Source organism: Cavia porcellus, unplaced genomic scaffold (genome assembly GCF_034190915.1).
Source record: "Cavia porcellus strain 051 isolate PalLab524CR breed Dunkin Hartley unplaced genomic scaffold, mCavPor4.1 scaffold_27, whole genome shotgun sequence".
NCBI lineage: Eukaryota > Metazoa > Chordata > Mammalia > Rodentia > Caviidae > Cavia > Cavia porcellus.
This window is the reverse complement of record NW_026947510.1, coordinates 26,487,625-26,504,402: the sequence shown is the minus strand read 5'-3', so window position 1 is coordinate 26,504,402 and position 16,778 is coordinate 26,487,625. Positions and strand designations below refer to the sequence as shown.

At 36.4% G+C, this 16,778-nt stretch overlaps 1 protein-coding gene across 12 annotated transcripts in view; it reads left to right on the top strand.

The window, feature by feature from the left end:
- The window catches only part of LOC100723598 (tyrosine-protein kinase Fer), a 449,398-nt gene that overhangs the window by 318,367 nt on the left and 114,253 nt on the right, over positions 1–16,778 (top strand). The window lies entirely within an intron of this gene.

The window sequence follows — 16,778 nt, the reverse complement described above, 5'->3', positions numbered from 1 at the left end:
GACTATAAAATATATATGGAAAAATACATATATACCACAAAAAGAAAGAAAACATCACAAAACAAAGATAGTAAGTTAAACATCTTAAAGGTATAGTAATTAAAGCAATAATGTATAGGCATATAAATTTGCCAAACTATTGTTGGAAATAGAATATAATGTCAAGAAATAGACATGTTATTAAACATTTGAAATAATAGAAATGGTATTTTTAATAAGCAGGGAAATATTTTAATGTATCATAATTGGGCAATTAACTTACTATTAATAGAAAGGCTAGACTAGGGACAGAGGAATAAAGTCACACAGCAAGATGGAGACAATAAATCACTCTACTTTTTAAATAGTTATTAGTTTGCGTAGGATGAAAATAATTATTTCTTTCTAATCCTAAAATGATTTAGAAAAACCTCTAAATGTACAGTAATTTTATGAAGACTTCCTTGAATTTTTAAGACCCTTTTATTTATTATAAAGCCTTTTATTTCAAAGCAATATTATACTTTCAAATAATAATCATTAACTGACAAGCTAGAAACCTAGAGAAAAAGGATTGAAATATATATGATAAACTAAATTTTAATATTCTAAGACATATACAAAGAGCTTTCACAAAAAAATCAATTTAAAAATAAGCAAAAGAGGTGAGCAAGCAGTTAATTTAGAATATGAGCAGGTTACTTTCGTTAAACACATGAAAATGATGACAGAAAATTACAAACAATGACCTACCATTTTATGTTGTTGAAAACTTTTAAATCTTCTTCCGATTATTAATTTGTAATACATTCATATGTTTTTGGTCAAAGGTCTAAATTAGTACAGGTCTTTAAAATGTCTACCACTGAGACAACAATTCAGTTCTTAGAGCATTATCTCAAGGCATCAAATATATATTTTTAATTCATCATTATTTATAATAACAAATTAAGGGGAACACAATTCAAAATGTAATATCTTACTTTTGAGAGAAATAGAATACTTAACATATATAGTATGATTTGATTTTTTATGACAATCAGTTTTGTATTTCCATATTCATAAATTTTAGGATATACAACAATGTATTTAGACAATATTTTCAGAATTCAGAGTAAATATACATTTATAATAAAAATCTTATTATAAAAACAAATGAGTAAAGACTTTATATGATAGTAAATATTACAATTAAAATATACCTGTTTAACAAAAAAGTAGATATTTAATGTGAGACTTACATAATATTTTCTCATCTTGATATTTTCACATTTTGGTGCATAAAAGAAATCATTGTTTACCTTACTAAGCTATTTTATTGCTCTTTATGTATAATCCTATTAGACAACCTAAAGATAACATAGCACATTTTTATGTTAATTTTGTTAGCTTTGGCTACTAGGTGTGCAATATGTGTCAGAAATGTAAGTTGGAATTTTCTGGTAGCAATATTTAAAATATGCAAAAATATATCAAATTAAGTTGAATATTAGTACATATGTGAAAAACTATCATTTTAACAGTAGTGTGAAATTCACTAATCATACAAAACCTTTTGTGTTCTTTATACTTAAGTATACATTTTTCAGCTTGAGTTAGGATGTTTGAGATGCTTGGTAATCATGTGTGGCTAATAACTATATGCTGAGTACCAGAAGACCTTACTTAATGCCCCAGGCCTAACACAGTGCCTGAAACTTAATCACTTTAAAACATTACAAACTGCTTCTCCCAGTAGTCTACCTATTAACCTTAACTAGTCTCACTTTCTCTGTCATACTTTTCATTTACAGGTCTACCTGCTGCATTAAATTCTGTGCTTCTCAGGACAATCATTCTATTCAGTTTTACATCCCTAATGGCTTAGACATTTAATATATGTTTGTTAGAAAGAAGTTAGGAAGACAGAAGTTATTTAGATGTTTTACTTAGAGAACTGTTTTCTAGTAAACAAGTCTCTTGAAATATTATGTTAAACCTCACAAAGTCAAATTTATAGACTTTATCATATTTGGAAATAGAAATTGGATACCTCAACTCTTCATTTATTTGGGCTTTACATGAAGCCATCTAAAATGCTTGTTTACTGATTTTCTTCTTAAAGATCTCTAAGTGTTAAAGACTGGGCAACCTTACTTAACACAACCTTATCCCATTTTACAACTAAAGAGTCTTTCCCTGTCAGTCTTAATAATCTCTTGCTGCATGTAAGATATTTCCTCTGTGATCTTCAGTGAAGACAGCAATATTTGGTCTGTATTAATCACATCATGAGCTTTAGCATCACTTACTATGTTTCTCTTCAACTTTATCCAAATTACATAAACTAATTTTATAAAAATTATGAGATTTATGCAGTTGTTTTCAAGTAGAAGAGATCAATACTGTATATGTATATATGTATTGTGTTTGTAAAATACATTTCTTCACATAAATGTTATAAATAACACTACTGAGTGCTTTTAGTTTGTGATAATAACCTGAGAAGCCATCATATGCCAATATGGTATTGGTTGCTATAAAAGCATAAAATAATGTGTACTATTTATTTTCTGATGTGTTTCTGGTTAATAGTTTTACTTTGGATCAAGATCTTAGAAATCATTGTTGAATCATGTTACCACCATGCATACTGCTTGTTAGAGTAGTCAGGAACATAAATTCAAAGAGCTTTCTTGTCAGATCTAATTCAGATTTAGTTTGACTTATTTGTCCTGCATCTTCAAATCTTCAGTGTCTTACCAGCTTTATAAAATTGTTAGAACAATTGCCTAAGGTGTAAATGTGTCTAAGTTTGTGTCCATAGTAAATATGCAAGAATTGTTATCCTCATGTTTTCTCTGAAAAGTCAACCAAACATGCTATTATTAACATTAGAAACCAAGTTCTGCCTGTCTTCAGAAACTTAAAAATTACCAAACAAACCAAAAATCAAAATTGGCAACTGGTACTAAGCCAAATGCTACATCTCGTATTATAGGCTGTGACCTCTCATCTGTCTTCAAAGAAAAATGTAAAAACTAAGTAATTTCTGGGGAAAGGTGACAAATAAATAAACAGATAAATTGTTATTTCTGGAAGACATTCATTCCTTTATTCATTTCATACATCAATCACTCACCATGAGGCAGTAGCTATTCTATGAGTTTAGAATGAAGCAATAACCAAAACTCTTCCTTCCTACAAGTCTCTTTTCTTTTTAAAGACAGGGTCTTGCTGTGTGGTTCCACTGTTAGCCCAGGCTAACTCTTAGTTATCCTCTTGCCTCAGCCTCCCAAATGCTGGGATTATAAGCGTGCGCCACCATGCTTATAATCTTTACAGTGAAGTCATATTTCCAGTCATAACCCCAATGGGCTCTGCTATGAAGATTAGATGAAAAAAGCCAGAAACAAGTGGAGCCTGGGAAATTAAGTCAGCTATACTTTGCCTCTTCCGAAGTCCTCTAGAAAAGAGATCACCAGGCCAAAGTCTAGGCCCAACATCTGAGATAGACAGGAATCTTACAAGTCTAATTCAAGTTGATTTTAATACGTAAGATGCTTGGACTGGTACCTGGAGAAAGCCAGTAAAGATCAGTAGATAGGGGTTGGAGGTGGGTAGGAAGGGACTATGTTATGCTTACTGAAATACAAGAGTATCAAGTTGTAGTATAACCCAGGTGACGGCACCTGAAGAAAGGGACTGTCAGTCATTTCCCATTGCTGTTGAGGCTAAAGACTCCAGGATCCTGTTTGCAGGGAACTGAAAGAACCAACCAGCACCAGAGTGAATATGCAGTAGCTGAAAGAAGGACTGCAGTTAGACAGAACTAAACATTGTATTTCAGAGGGAAGCCTGTTGTTGAATAGCTAAAGCATGTGTACACATATAATCTAAAAGTATTTCCATAAAACATAGATGACTTGTTTCATAAGTTGTTTACCGTATTTAAATTGGAGTTTTATACTCTCAGTTTTACCAGAAAGGAAGTTATCAGGGTATTCTTGATAAATGTTTCTCTACCTTGATCAAGTATATATTATATATTGATAAGATTAGAATTGACTATTAAAAAATTGGTAATTTCATGGCTTTCATTTGAGAGAATGTTCCTCTTAGAGGAGAAAAGCATTATGATTAAGATATGCAAACAATAGTAGAAAATGTGATATTGTGATTCACATACAAATGAAAAAGTTTTTGTCTTACTTATTCAAATACATCCTGCAGCAATAGCAAAACTAAGGGAAGTCAAAGGCCAATATTATTCTGCTGACAATTTCAATCCTTATTTCTAAATATTTATAAATGATAATAGTAAGATGAATTTGACTGGTTTATTAGAAGGTTTAACAAAGACTTAAGCCAAGCATTTGTTTATTATTTTAAATACAAATTTTATCAAAATTAAATAGGTAAAATAGAAATGTATCAAGGAAAAAAGTTTAATAATGTTAATGTTTTCCTTATGTCATTTATTACATTATTTCACGTATAAACACATGCTGATGTGATTATAGTTTTCCCATCACAGCAGTTTTAAGGCCTGTCCCAACCAAGTAACTCAAAAATTAGAGAATTGACTTCCACGGAAATCAGTTAGCCAATAGAACTAGCGACTGACAGTGTTTTCATTAAGAGCAATTTAGCTTCAGTGACCCTGCTCAGTGCTAAGCTACTGAGAAAAGACATATATTCTTTGTCGTAGAGAAATCCACAACCTACTGTAGGAGGAGGTACAGTGTGTAAATGCATTGTTGGAACAAGTAAAATTGCATTATAAAGGCATGTTCCTAGAAACAGGATGAATACGTGGAATTAGTCACTCTGTTTGGGGACATCAAGAAGAGCTTGATAGGAGATGTGTCTCAGGAATAGAATCTTGGTGTCCAAATAGGTGGTCAGTCTTTAAATAGTGACTTCCTCCCCTTACATGGTAAATTTCATACGGGCAGAAATCACATGTACACTTTGTTTGCCACTGTTTCTTCAGAGCCTATCATTAATTGTCAGTGCAGGAAAGGCATTGCTGCATGAACCCAGTGAAGACTGGAAATGAGGGCTGGGGATTTAGCTCAGCGGCATAAGCACCTGCCTTGCAAGCAGGCAGTCGTGAGTTCGATCTCTGGTACCGATAAAAACGAAAAAGACAAAAAAAAAAAAAAGGACTGGAAATGAAATACCAGGCAGAAAGATAATCTACATTACATGTTTGTCCAGAAACAATAAATTTTTTATACCATTTGGAGTTCATTCTTTAAAGCATTGCTGTTACCTCAAAAATTCTTTGTTTCTCCAGTTCCTCCGGCTCTATTTCAGTCAGCAGTCAGATGCCCCTAAATTTGTGTCTGCTATTTCACAGATTGGCAAAATTAATCATTTACCCTTCTTTAGCAGTTAGGAGACTATTGTGACTCTCCAAGAAAGAGATAATAAAGGTTGAGTGCCAATACCAAGGCTGAACTCAGGAGCTTGAATAGGTGAATGAATACAAAGTGTTGATGAGATAGGATGGAGAGGGAAGAGTCAGTGGAGGTAACTGACGGTAGACTTCTAATGGACAGGGAACCCACACAGCAGTCTGTGAACTAAGAGTCAGCAGCACGCTTTCTTTTTAGGGGGGAGCCGGGTTTGAAATATTTGATACTTTTTTTTTTTTTTTCTTTTTTGGAGCTGTGGAATTGAAGTATCTGTTAGAGCACCTAGAAAATCTAGAAGAATGGTGCAGGAATATTGGGGTGGAAGACTAAAAAAATGGCATCTGTTGATGTCTGTGTGATCATTGAAGCTATGGAGGCGAAAAGGTCAGCTAAAGAGAGTGAAGAGAAGTTGGCCAAAGGCAGAAAAACAGTCGTGGACTAAGAAGGAGAGCCACGGATGCTCAAAGGCAGAAGAATCAAATGAGTCATGAGAGGCGCAGCTGAGCCTGAGGGTTTCCTTTACTACTGTCGGTCACAATCCCTTCCTCACCTCCCATCTGTTCCTTCCTGAATCAGTGTCTTGCTCCAGACCCCAAGGAGATCCGCATCCTTACCCCGCATCCCTAAAGGACAGGCCTGTGACTTTTCATTCTTTGTTACCTAGAGACCTTGTTAAAAGCCAGGAAAACTTTTGAACATTACCCGAGGATCATTTTTAAGGAAATAGTTTCAGTACTGCTTCATTTTCATGTCAGAACTGATTTTTATTTCACTTTTTCCCCCATTAAAATTTAGAGATTTTTCTGGTAAGTCAGCATAAAACTTGTAGTAAGTGTAAACCCTGCTATGAACACAAACTCCCAGATTTCCTCTGGACCTGATGGGAACACATATTTTGCTGACACATTCTGAAGCTTAGTATTTTGATGAATTGACCTGGGAATAAGAATCGATTGGAAACTTCTATGTTTTACAATGGCTAAGGTAAGTATCAGTTAGGAAGATGGGCAGCCAGTTCACTGACAGGATCTTCATAATGCTAGATGGGTTGCAATACAAAAATTGAATTAAAGAGGATACTGCTATCAATTACTAGCTGACTGGTGAGTGTATAATTGAATCATATCAGAAGTAAAGGCCAAATCATTTTTCTGACTCAAAACTCCAGTTGCAAATACTTTTGTGCCTAGTAAGCAAAACAGTGCTACCTTACATAAACTGATGTATTATATAGACAATGAAAGTTTTTTTGTATTTTTGGTTTGTCACTAACATATTGAGCCTGAGTGAGTGTGTTGGTGTATTGTTTGATGAGCCACAGAGCATTTGTGGGAATTACACAAACAAGCAGGCTTCAATCTGGACAGTTTTTACAAAAAGAAATAGGATATTAGGGACTGCAAAGCTTATTTTAAAAATTAAAATGGAAGCGCCATGGTCAAAGGAGATAAAAAAGAATGATTTGCCTTTGTAGAGCATTTTTAATCAACTGCTGTATAAACAGACTCTATATGAGAAGCCAAGGAGCCAGAGTGAGAACTGATCTTCCCTTGAAAGAATTACACAAGAACTTACACTCTATTATGGTTCATTGGCAGTTTTGGAGAAATATTTAGCTAAAGGTATCAAAAGGCAAATTAAAAAAAAAAAGAGGACAGGCTAGAGACCAAGAGGCCTCTAAGTAACAAATCACTGTTTGACCTCCTTTTAAGATTCCTACTTGTCCTATTCTGTGAAATGTAGTATTTTGTATTAAAATAGGTAAAGGCATAGAATATTTATTAAAACTGTAGAATAAATTCCAGTAGCAGATACTAAAGAAGCCTAAAAATTTCACCTCTTTGATATTAGGGAGATGAACACAGTGACTAATGGGTCTTTTTCTTCTGTTCTGTTCTGGTCCTGTTATTAAAGATGGGATGTGATTACTGTCTTATGACAAAAGCAGCAACCTTGCATCACTCTAGTTTAAGTAGAAACTCATCTCTGTTGAGTGATATGCTCCTGTTTCATTAAGAAGGAATTCAGGGTCACTGAAAAGTGCCAGCAGCTTTGTCATTCCATTAAGTAATTTGGGCAGTCAGAGTCAGCATTGTGGCATCTTGGGAGCATCAGGAAGAGTTATAGTGGGGAATAAGATACTGAGCTACTCTAGCAAAATTCACTTCCAGTGTGCACACACAAAAAAACTTAATTGTATACAATAAATTTTGTCTTCTTGCCAACCTAAGATACAGATTGTCTAATCAGTGTATGAGTATTGAGTATTGAGTTAGAGAAAGCACTAGTAAAAACCCTGGTAAGTTTCCAGGGTGAATATTTTTTCTTCAACCTGACCAACATTTCATCTCAGACTTTTCTATTAGTCAGCAGCTCACAATTCAGTGGTCTCCTTTAAAACATCACTGGCTCATCTGCCCACTCATTAAAATAGTCTCAACATGCCTCCTCTATTTTTCCACTGTGATTATCAGAAACTGTATTACTTAGTTAGTTATTGTTTATGCCTCTTACCAACTTGTAAGGTCTCTGAAGAAAGAAATTTATTTTTATTGTATTTCAATAAATATGTCACATTGAGTGTCAAAGTCATAATCCACAATATAAGCATAATTAAAGAGTGTTTTTCCTAGAAGAGTTGTTTCATATAGCTGAAAGCAGAGAGCTCCCTGGACTCTGAATCCTATTGTCTCTGTTCTCTCCCTCATCCCACCCTCACCCCATCTCTTTTGGGTCCTAGTGGACTTCCTCTTGCCATTTTTATGAATGAGTGCTTTTATTCAAGTCAACAGTATCAACATGTTGATAATTGTGTGAGTCAAACATTAAAGTAGCTCTTTGTATCTCAGAGGTTGTGTGGGGGCTCTTCAACTAGTACCCCCGTTGAATCAGCAAATGGGATTCTGGGGCAAATGGCAGTGCTCTGACCAGGCACTGGCTTCTAGCTTCCTTGGATATTTCAATCCTTTTATGAAAAATAAGGAATTTAGAATGTGTTCTCTTAGAGCTTTGTACTCAATAGTGTCTAATTCTGACTGTCTACTTATACCTTCTTGGTCTTTCTCATCCTTATTCAGATCCTTAAAAGTGGTAATGTCTGAAATGTGGAATATATTTTAGGGGAGTTTTTGTGGTTTGATTTTCTTGCTGCTCCATTAACCAGAATAATAGCCTCTTTTCATTCACTATTGTAATTGTACAAATTTGAGGTATAGTGTGATAATTTGATATATGTATATCATGTAATTTTTTGTTAAAATGCATGTGTAACAATACATATATACAACATGACTGATTAAATCAAAGTGACTACTATTTACATCCCTTTATCATTACTTTATGTTTGGGACCTTCAAGCTCCTCTCTTCTAGTAGTAGATTATTGTGAATGATGGTCTCCTCTCTTCTAGTAGTAGATTATTGTGAATGATAGTCACCCTCCTGTGGTATAAATCACTAGAATTTATCCTTTATCTAACTGTGTTTTGGTACTCATTATCCACCCTCTTTGTATTTCCCTTCTACCTATCATTCTCTGCCTCTGGCAATCACTATTCTAAATTTATAACTACTTTTTAAAAACACCCATATGTAAGAGAGAGATTATGTGATATTTGTCTATGTCTAATTTGTTTTACTTAAACCATCGAATCCCATTATTTACTCAGTATGACAGAATATTCACTTTTATGGTTGAATATTATTTCCATTGTATATATATATATATACTTTTTAAATCATATGTCCACTTATATGTATTTAAGTTAATTACACATCTTAGCTATTAATGCCACAATAATGGGTTTATATTAAACTAAGAAGCTTCCATACAACAAAAGAAGCAATCAACAAAGAGAAAAAAATTGCAAATTATTCATCTAACATAAGAGTAATCTCCACCATATCAAGAGAGCTTTGAAAACACAGCAACCCCCAAGTAATCTAATGTAAAAATGGTCAAAATAATATGAATAGATACATCTCGAACAAATTCAAGTGGCCAACAAATTTATGAGAAATGCTTAATTTTATTAGATCAGGAAAATACAAGTAAAAACATATAATCTCACTCAAGTAAAAATGACTTACCAAAAATACAAGGAATAATAGACTCTGCAGAGTCTTGAAGGCAATTTGTTATCATTTTTGTGAATGCTAAAGAGAGATGCTACCAAATGATATTTGTACCTCAGACATAACAGCATTTCTTTCAAGCAGTTTCTGGTTTTGTAGTAAAGAAAAGAGGCCTAATAGATATGAGAACAAATGCAAATAACTGTTGTATTGATTCTAATTCCAAATCAAGAACTTTGGAGAATATAAAGTACATATAGTATTTAACTGTAATAGCTTCTCAGTTAATTCTTCCCTCAATGAGTGATCTTCAGATTGTGATAAGTACCTCTCCATTTTTCTTTTTAATCTCCTTTCTCTGTTTTTAAAGTGCTTAAAAAATCTGACTAGAATTGTTTCAAATCTTTAATTTTTTTGAAAACATAATTAAACTTCATGTTTCTTTTAATAATGTTAGCAAGGTCAGTTGTGAAAGCTTTGCCTACAATGTTCCATCTGTCCTTTGCTTATAAACTTTCTGATAGCTCCAGGGTTGCACGTGCAAATTACTCAGCATGTGCTGACGAGCAAGGTGACCCTCACTAGAGCCTGTCTAGCCAAAACTGAGGAGAGCAGCTCTCCCAGCTAAGCTTAGAAATAGCAACATGCTTTCCCTCTGCACAGCTTTACAGTGATGATATGAAGAAAATATGATATTTAAAAGAAACATTATTGTATTTTCTGAAGTTAAATTTACCATCAAATGATGTGCTTCAATGCTTGTGTTTTCATTACAGTTTTTTTCCTTGCCTAAGTTACAAAGAATTTACTTCCCTCTGCTCTCCCCTCATTGTCTCCAACCTCCTGTTTAAATCACTCATCTGTGCTTTGTATTGCTTGGCATCCACCAGTATCTTTCCGAGGAAACAGACAGAGAGGCATCTTGATTGTTAGCAACATCCAGCATTGGAAAACAAATGATGTTTTGAGGTATTTAGTCAGTGAGGTAAAACATTTTCTGAGGTTACTCAGGAGGGTTTAGATTTGTGGGAGACTGTACTTCTACAAAATGTTATTGCTGGAACTTTGTTATTGTCACAGTGATATTGCATTTCTCAGGAAGTACATGCTAATGTGTTTCCACTTGCTTTTTAAAGGCTTTGAGTAAATGGACTGAATATTGAAGCAGTTTGGCTGCTTAGAAAATAGTCCTTGCAGTTTACAAACAGCATGCTGTTGTTTTTTTTTAATCAGTCTCACACTAAACCATCTTATCTTCGACAAAGGAACCAAACGTATTTATTGGAAGAAAGAAAACCTCCTTAATAAATGGTGCTGGAAAAATAGATTTTCCACATGCCGATGACTAAAACTAGATCTGTGTCCATCACAATGCATTAAACTAAAGTACAGATGGATCAAAGGTCTAAATATTAAAACAGAAACACTAAATATACTGGAAGAGAAAATAGATATCTTGAAGACATATGTGTAGGCAGACTTCATGAACAAAACCCACGCCACATGGAAAATATTACAAATAATAAATGGGATTCCACCTTATTATAAAGCTTCTGCACAACAAAAGAAATTACCAACAAAGGGAAAAAAAACCCACAGAGTTGGAAAAATTATAGCCAGACAAAGGACTTACAGTAAGAACATACAAAGAATTGAAAGAAATCAGGCCCCAAAATTCAAAGACCCTATTCAGAAATAGGCATCTGAGATGAATACATACTTCTCAGATAAAGAAATACAGGTGACAAATAAATATATGAAAAAATGTGCAACATCCCTTGTCATTCAGGAGGTATAAATTAAAACAACACTGACGTTCCATCTCACCCCAGAAAGAATAGCTAGCATCAAAAATCAACCAGTAACGCATGCTTGCAGCGCTGTGGAGAAAAATAAACCCTTCTCCACTGTTGGTTGGACTGTAGACTGGTACAACTACTGTGGAAATCACTGTGGAGATTCCACAAAAACTAGGATTAGAAGTCCAATTCGATCCAGCTATTTCCCTTTCTGGATGTCTTTCCGGAAGAATTAAAAACATACCACAGGTCGGTGTGTGGAGGAGGAGCTGCGCGGATCCGGAGCCGCCTGCAGAGGCCCCTTCCTTTGTCTGGAGAAGGAGGGGTCCCGGGTTCCTGGGGCACCTCGGCCCGTACCCAGCCGCGCCTGGCCGTCGGTGTGCGGAGGAGGAGCTGCGCGGATCCGGAGCCGCCTGCAGAGGCCCCTTCCTTTGTCTGGAGAAGGAGGGGTCCCGGGTTCCTGGGGCACCTCGGCCCGTACCCAGCCGCGCCTGGCCGTCGGTGTGCGGAGGAGGAGCTGCGCGGATCCGGAGCGCCTGCAGAGGCCCCTTCCTTTGTCTGGAGAAGGAGGGGTCCCGGGTTCCTGGGGCACCTCGGCCCGTACCCAGCCGCGCCTGGCCGTCGGTGTGCGGAGGAGGAGCTGCGCGGATCCCGAGCCGCCTGCAGAGGCCCCTTCCTTTGTCTGGAGGAGGAGGGGTCCCGGGTTCCTGAGGCACCTCGGCCCGTACCCAGCCGCGCCTGGCCGTCGGTGTGCGGAGGAGGAGCTGCGCGGATCCGGAGCCGCCTGCAGAGGCTCCTTCCTTTGTCTGGGGAAGGAGGGGTCCCGGGTTCCTGGGGCACCTCAGCCCGTACCCAGCCGCGCCTGGCCGTCGGTGTGCGGAGGAGGAGCTGCGCGGATCCGGAGAGCCTGCAGAGGCCCCTTCCTTTGTCTGGAGGAGGAGGGGTCCCGGGTTCCTGAGGCACCTCGGCCTGAGCCCAGCCACGCATAGCCATCTGCGTGCAGAGGAGGAGCGGGGTAGATCCGGAGTGCCCGCAGGAGGCCCTTCCTTTGTCTGGAGGTTTGTGGATATCTCTGCAAGCAGGGAGGGATCACAGGCTCCTGAGGCACTGCGGTCTGTGGTGAGTACCCTAACCCGGCTGCGATCCAAGAGCTGTGGATCTACCAAGGGGCAGGTGGGCGCACAGTGTCCCTGAGGCCCAGCTTGTCTGGAACCACGGAGTTCTGAACAAGCAGAGGAGGGCCATTGGTTCTGCAGGCCCAATGGCCTGGGGTAGAGTGGTGCCAGAGTCTCAGTAGCTGCAAACATAGAAGGGGATTTTCAACAGATCCTGAGGAGGCTTTCAAATAACACTTGAAACACAGAAATATAGGAAAATGACAAAACGAAAGACCAAATTACAACCTCAAACCTCCAGCCCATATTAGGAAACCCTAGGAGAAGTGTATTTAGAAGAAAATATATCCCATCCTCCTCATATATTAGACACAATAGCTACTGAAGTTGACAAGCAACTCCAGGAAGCTTTAAAGAAATTCAAACTCGAAATAATTTCCCAGATAAAAGAAGAAATGATAAAAGAAATGAAAGAGATTCTAAATATATCTAAAGAAAACACAGATAAAAAATTGGAGGAATTAAACAAAAAGATAGAATCCCTAGACGAGCAATATAAGAAACAAACAGAATACATAATGCAGATGCACAGAGATATACAGGAAATAAAAAACTCCACTGAAAGTTGTAAAAACCGCCTTAATGAAAGTGAAGATAGAATTTCAGACCTTGAAGACAGGATTGCAGCAAGTGAACAGGAAAGGAAAGATCTTTTAAAAATAACAAGGAATCAGGAAACAACAATTCAACAACTGCAAGATGATGCAAAGAAGAATAACATAAGAATGATAGGGATTAATGAAAAAGAAGGAGACAACATAAAGGATATCAAGAGGATATTTAGAGAAGCAATAGCTGAAAACTTCCCAAGCATGAGATCAGAAACTGACATCAGGATCAGTGAAGCATATAGAACTCCAAATAGTCATAACCAAAATAAAACTACACCCAGACATATAATAATCACCATCCCAGAAATCCAACACAAGAATAGATTATTAAAAGCTGTCAGAGAGAAAAGACAGATCACTTATAAAGGAAAACCTATCAGAATCACAGCAGACTTCTCATCACAAACAATAAAGTCAAGAAGAGCATGGAGTGAAGTATTCCAGATCCTAAAGCAAAATGATTTCCAACCTAGACTGATATATCCTGCAAAACTATCATTTAAAATAGATGGTGAAATACGATACTTCCATGACAAAGAACAGCTGAAAAACTTCATGAACACCAAACCAACCCTGCAAAAAATATTGAAAGACAGTTTAGATACACAAAGGAAAAAACCACTAAGCAAAGCAAATAATTAAACAGAACAGAAAGATAAAGATGCAACAGCAGAGAGATAAGAATCCTACAATTAAACAACATTTAACAGTAATAACCATTAATGTAAATGGTCTCAATGCACCAATCAAAAGAAACAGACTAGCAGAATGGATCAAGAAACAAAATCCAACCATATGCTGTTTACAGGAAACCCATCTAACCCAGAAGGATACTCACAGACTGGAAGTCAAAGGATGGAAAACAATTCTTCATGCAGCAGGAATCCAAAAAAAGGCAGGAGTAGCCATTCTGTTTGCAGACAACGTGAACTTTAAACCAACAATGACCATAAAGGACAAAGAAGGTCACTACATACTCGTAAGGGGAAAACTCCAAGAGGAAGAGATAACTATCTTAAATATATACGCACCAAACTCCAGAGCGCCCAGTTATATAAAACAATTATTAACAGAAATGAAAACTCAAATTATCAGTAACACAATTGTAACGGGAGACCTTAATACGCCATTGACACCAAGGGACAGATCGACCAGACAGAAAATGAGTAAAGAAATAACAGAACTGAATCATACCTGTGAACAAATGGGTTTGATAGACATATACAGAATGTTCCACCCAACAACATCAGAATACACATTCTTCTCAGCAGTACATGGATCATTTTCTAAAATAGACCATATATTAGCTCATAGAACATATTTAAACAAGTGCAAAAGAGCTGAAATCATCCCTTGCATGTTATCGGATCACAGCGCTCTGAAATTAGAAATTAATGATAAAAGATACTGCAAAAATCCCACAAACACATGGAAACTGAATAACACACTCTTGAGTAATCAGTGGGTCACAGAAGAAATTAAAGAAGAAATCAAACAATACCTAAAAGAAAATGAAAATGCAGATACAACTTACCGGAATCTGTGGGATACAATGAAAGCCGTTCTGAGAGGAAAATTTATTGCACTGAGTTCCCACATCAGGAAAACAGAACGAATACAAATAAATAACTTGATGCTACACCACAAACAGCTAGAAAAGGAAGAGCAAGTCAAGCCCAAAGCCAAAAGAAGAGAGGAAATTATAAAAATCAGAGCAGAAATCAATGCAATAGAGACTAAGAAAACAATCCAAAGGATCAACAAATCAAAGAGTTGGTTCTTTGAAAGAATAAATAAAATCGATAAGCCCCTAGCCAACCTTATTAAAAAAAGGGAAGAAAAAGCTCAAATTCATGCAATAAGAAATGAAAAAGGAGAAGTCACTACAGACCCAATAGAAATACAGAAGATCATCAACACCTATTTTGAAAACCTCTACTCTCAAAAGTTTGATAACACAGAAGAAATAGACAGTTTCTTAGAAGCATATGAAGTGCCAAAGCTAGATCAAGAGGATGTAAAACTGTTGAATAACCCAATCTCGGTTACTGAAATTGAAAATGTAATTAAGTCCTTACCCACCAAGAAGAGCCCAGGCCCAGATGGATTCACTGCAGAATTCTACAAGAAATACAAAGAAGACCTAATGCCGACACTCCTCAAACTATTCAATGAAATTGAAAGGGAAGCAATCCTGCCTAAGTCATTCCTGGAAGCAAATATCACTCTAGTACCAAAACCTGAGAAAGACCCAACTAAAAAAGAGAACTATAGACCGATCTCCCTAATGAACACAGATGCAAAAATCCTCAATAAAATATTGGCAAATAGGATCCAGCAAATCATCAAGAAGATTATACACCATGACCAAGTGGGATTCATCCCAGGAATGCAAGGATGGTTCAATATACGCAAATCAATAAATGTAATTCACCATATCAATAAAGCCAAAAATAAGAATCACATGATCATTTCTATAGATGCAGAAAAAGCCTTCGATAAGGTCCAACATTTATTCATGATAAAAACTCTACAGAAAATTGGAATAGATGGTCTTTACCTCAATATAATAAAGGCCATCTATGACAAACCAACAGCCAGCATCATACTAAATGGCCAAAAATTGAAAGCCTTTACTTTAAAATCAGGCACAAGACAAGGATGTCCTTTATCACCACTCCTATTTAATATAGTACTGGAAGTACTAGCCAGAGCAATTAGGCAAGAAAGAGAAATAAAAGGGGTAAAGATAGGAAAAGAAGAAGTTAAGTTGTCATTGTTTGCAGATGACATGATACTCTACATAGAAGACCCCCTAAGCTCCATTGAAAGACTCTTAGATACAATAAATAAATTCAGTAATGTGGCTGGATACAAAATCAATACTCAGAAATCAATAGCATTCCTATACACGAACAACAAAACCACAGAGAGGGAAATAAGGGAAACTGGACTATTCACATTAGCAAGCAAAAAAATGAAATATTTAGGAATTACTCTTACGAAAGAAGTGAAAGACTTATACAGTGAAAACTATATTACACTGAAAAAGGAAATTGAAGATGATCTCAGAAAATGGAAAGACATCCCTTGCTCATGGATAGGAAGAACAAACATTGTGAAGATGGCCATTCTCCCAAAACTCTTATACAGATTCAATGCAATCCCAATAGAAATACCATCAACATACCTTATAGATCTAGAGAAATCACTCCTAAATTTCATCTGGAACCAGAAGAGACCTAGAATCGCAAAAGCAATTCTAAGCAGCAAAGACAAAGCAGGAGGCATCACAATCCCTGACTTGAAATTATACTACAAAGCAACAGTAGTAAAATCAACATGGTATTGGAATCAAAACAGAGCTGAAGATCAATGGAATAGATTAGAAGATACAACCACAACTACAAACACACTCAACCACCTTATCTTCGATAAAGGAGCCAAGCAGGTTCACTGGAAGAACGACAGTCTCTTTAATAAATGGTGCTGGAAAAACTGGCTCTCCATTTGCCAAAAACTAAAGCTAGACCCATGTCTATCACCATGTACTAAATTAAAATCTAAATGGGTCAAAGATCTGAATATTAAAACAGAAACGCTAAATCTATTGGAAGACAAATTGGGTAGAAACCTTGGAGACATAGGAGTAGGTAGAGAATTCATGAATAGGACTCAAACTGCACGGGAAATACTTCCCAGAATCAATAACTGGGACCACTTCTTATTAAAAAGTTTT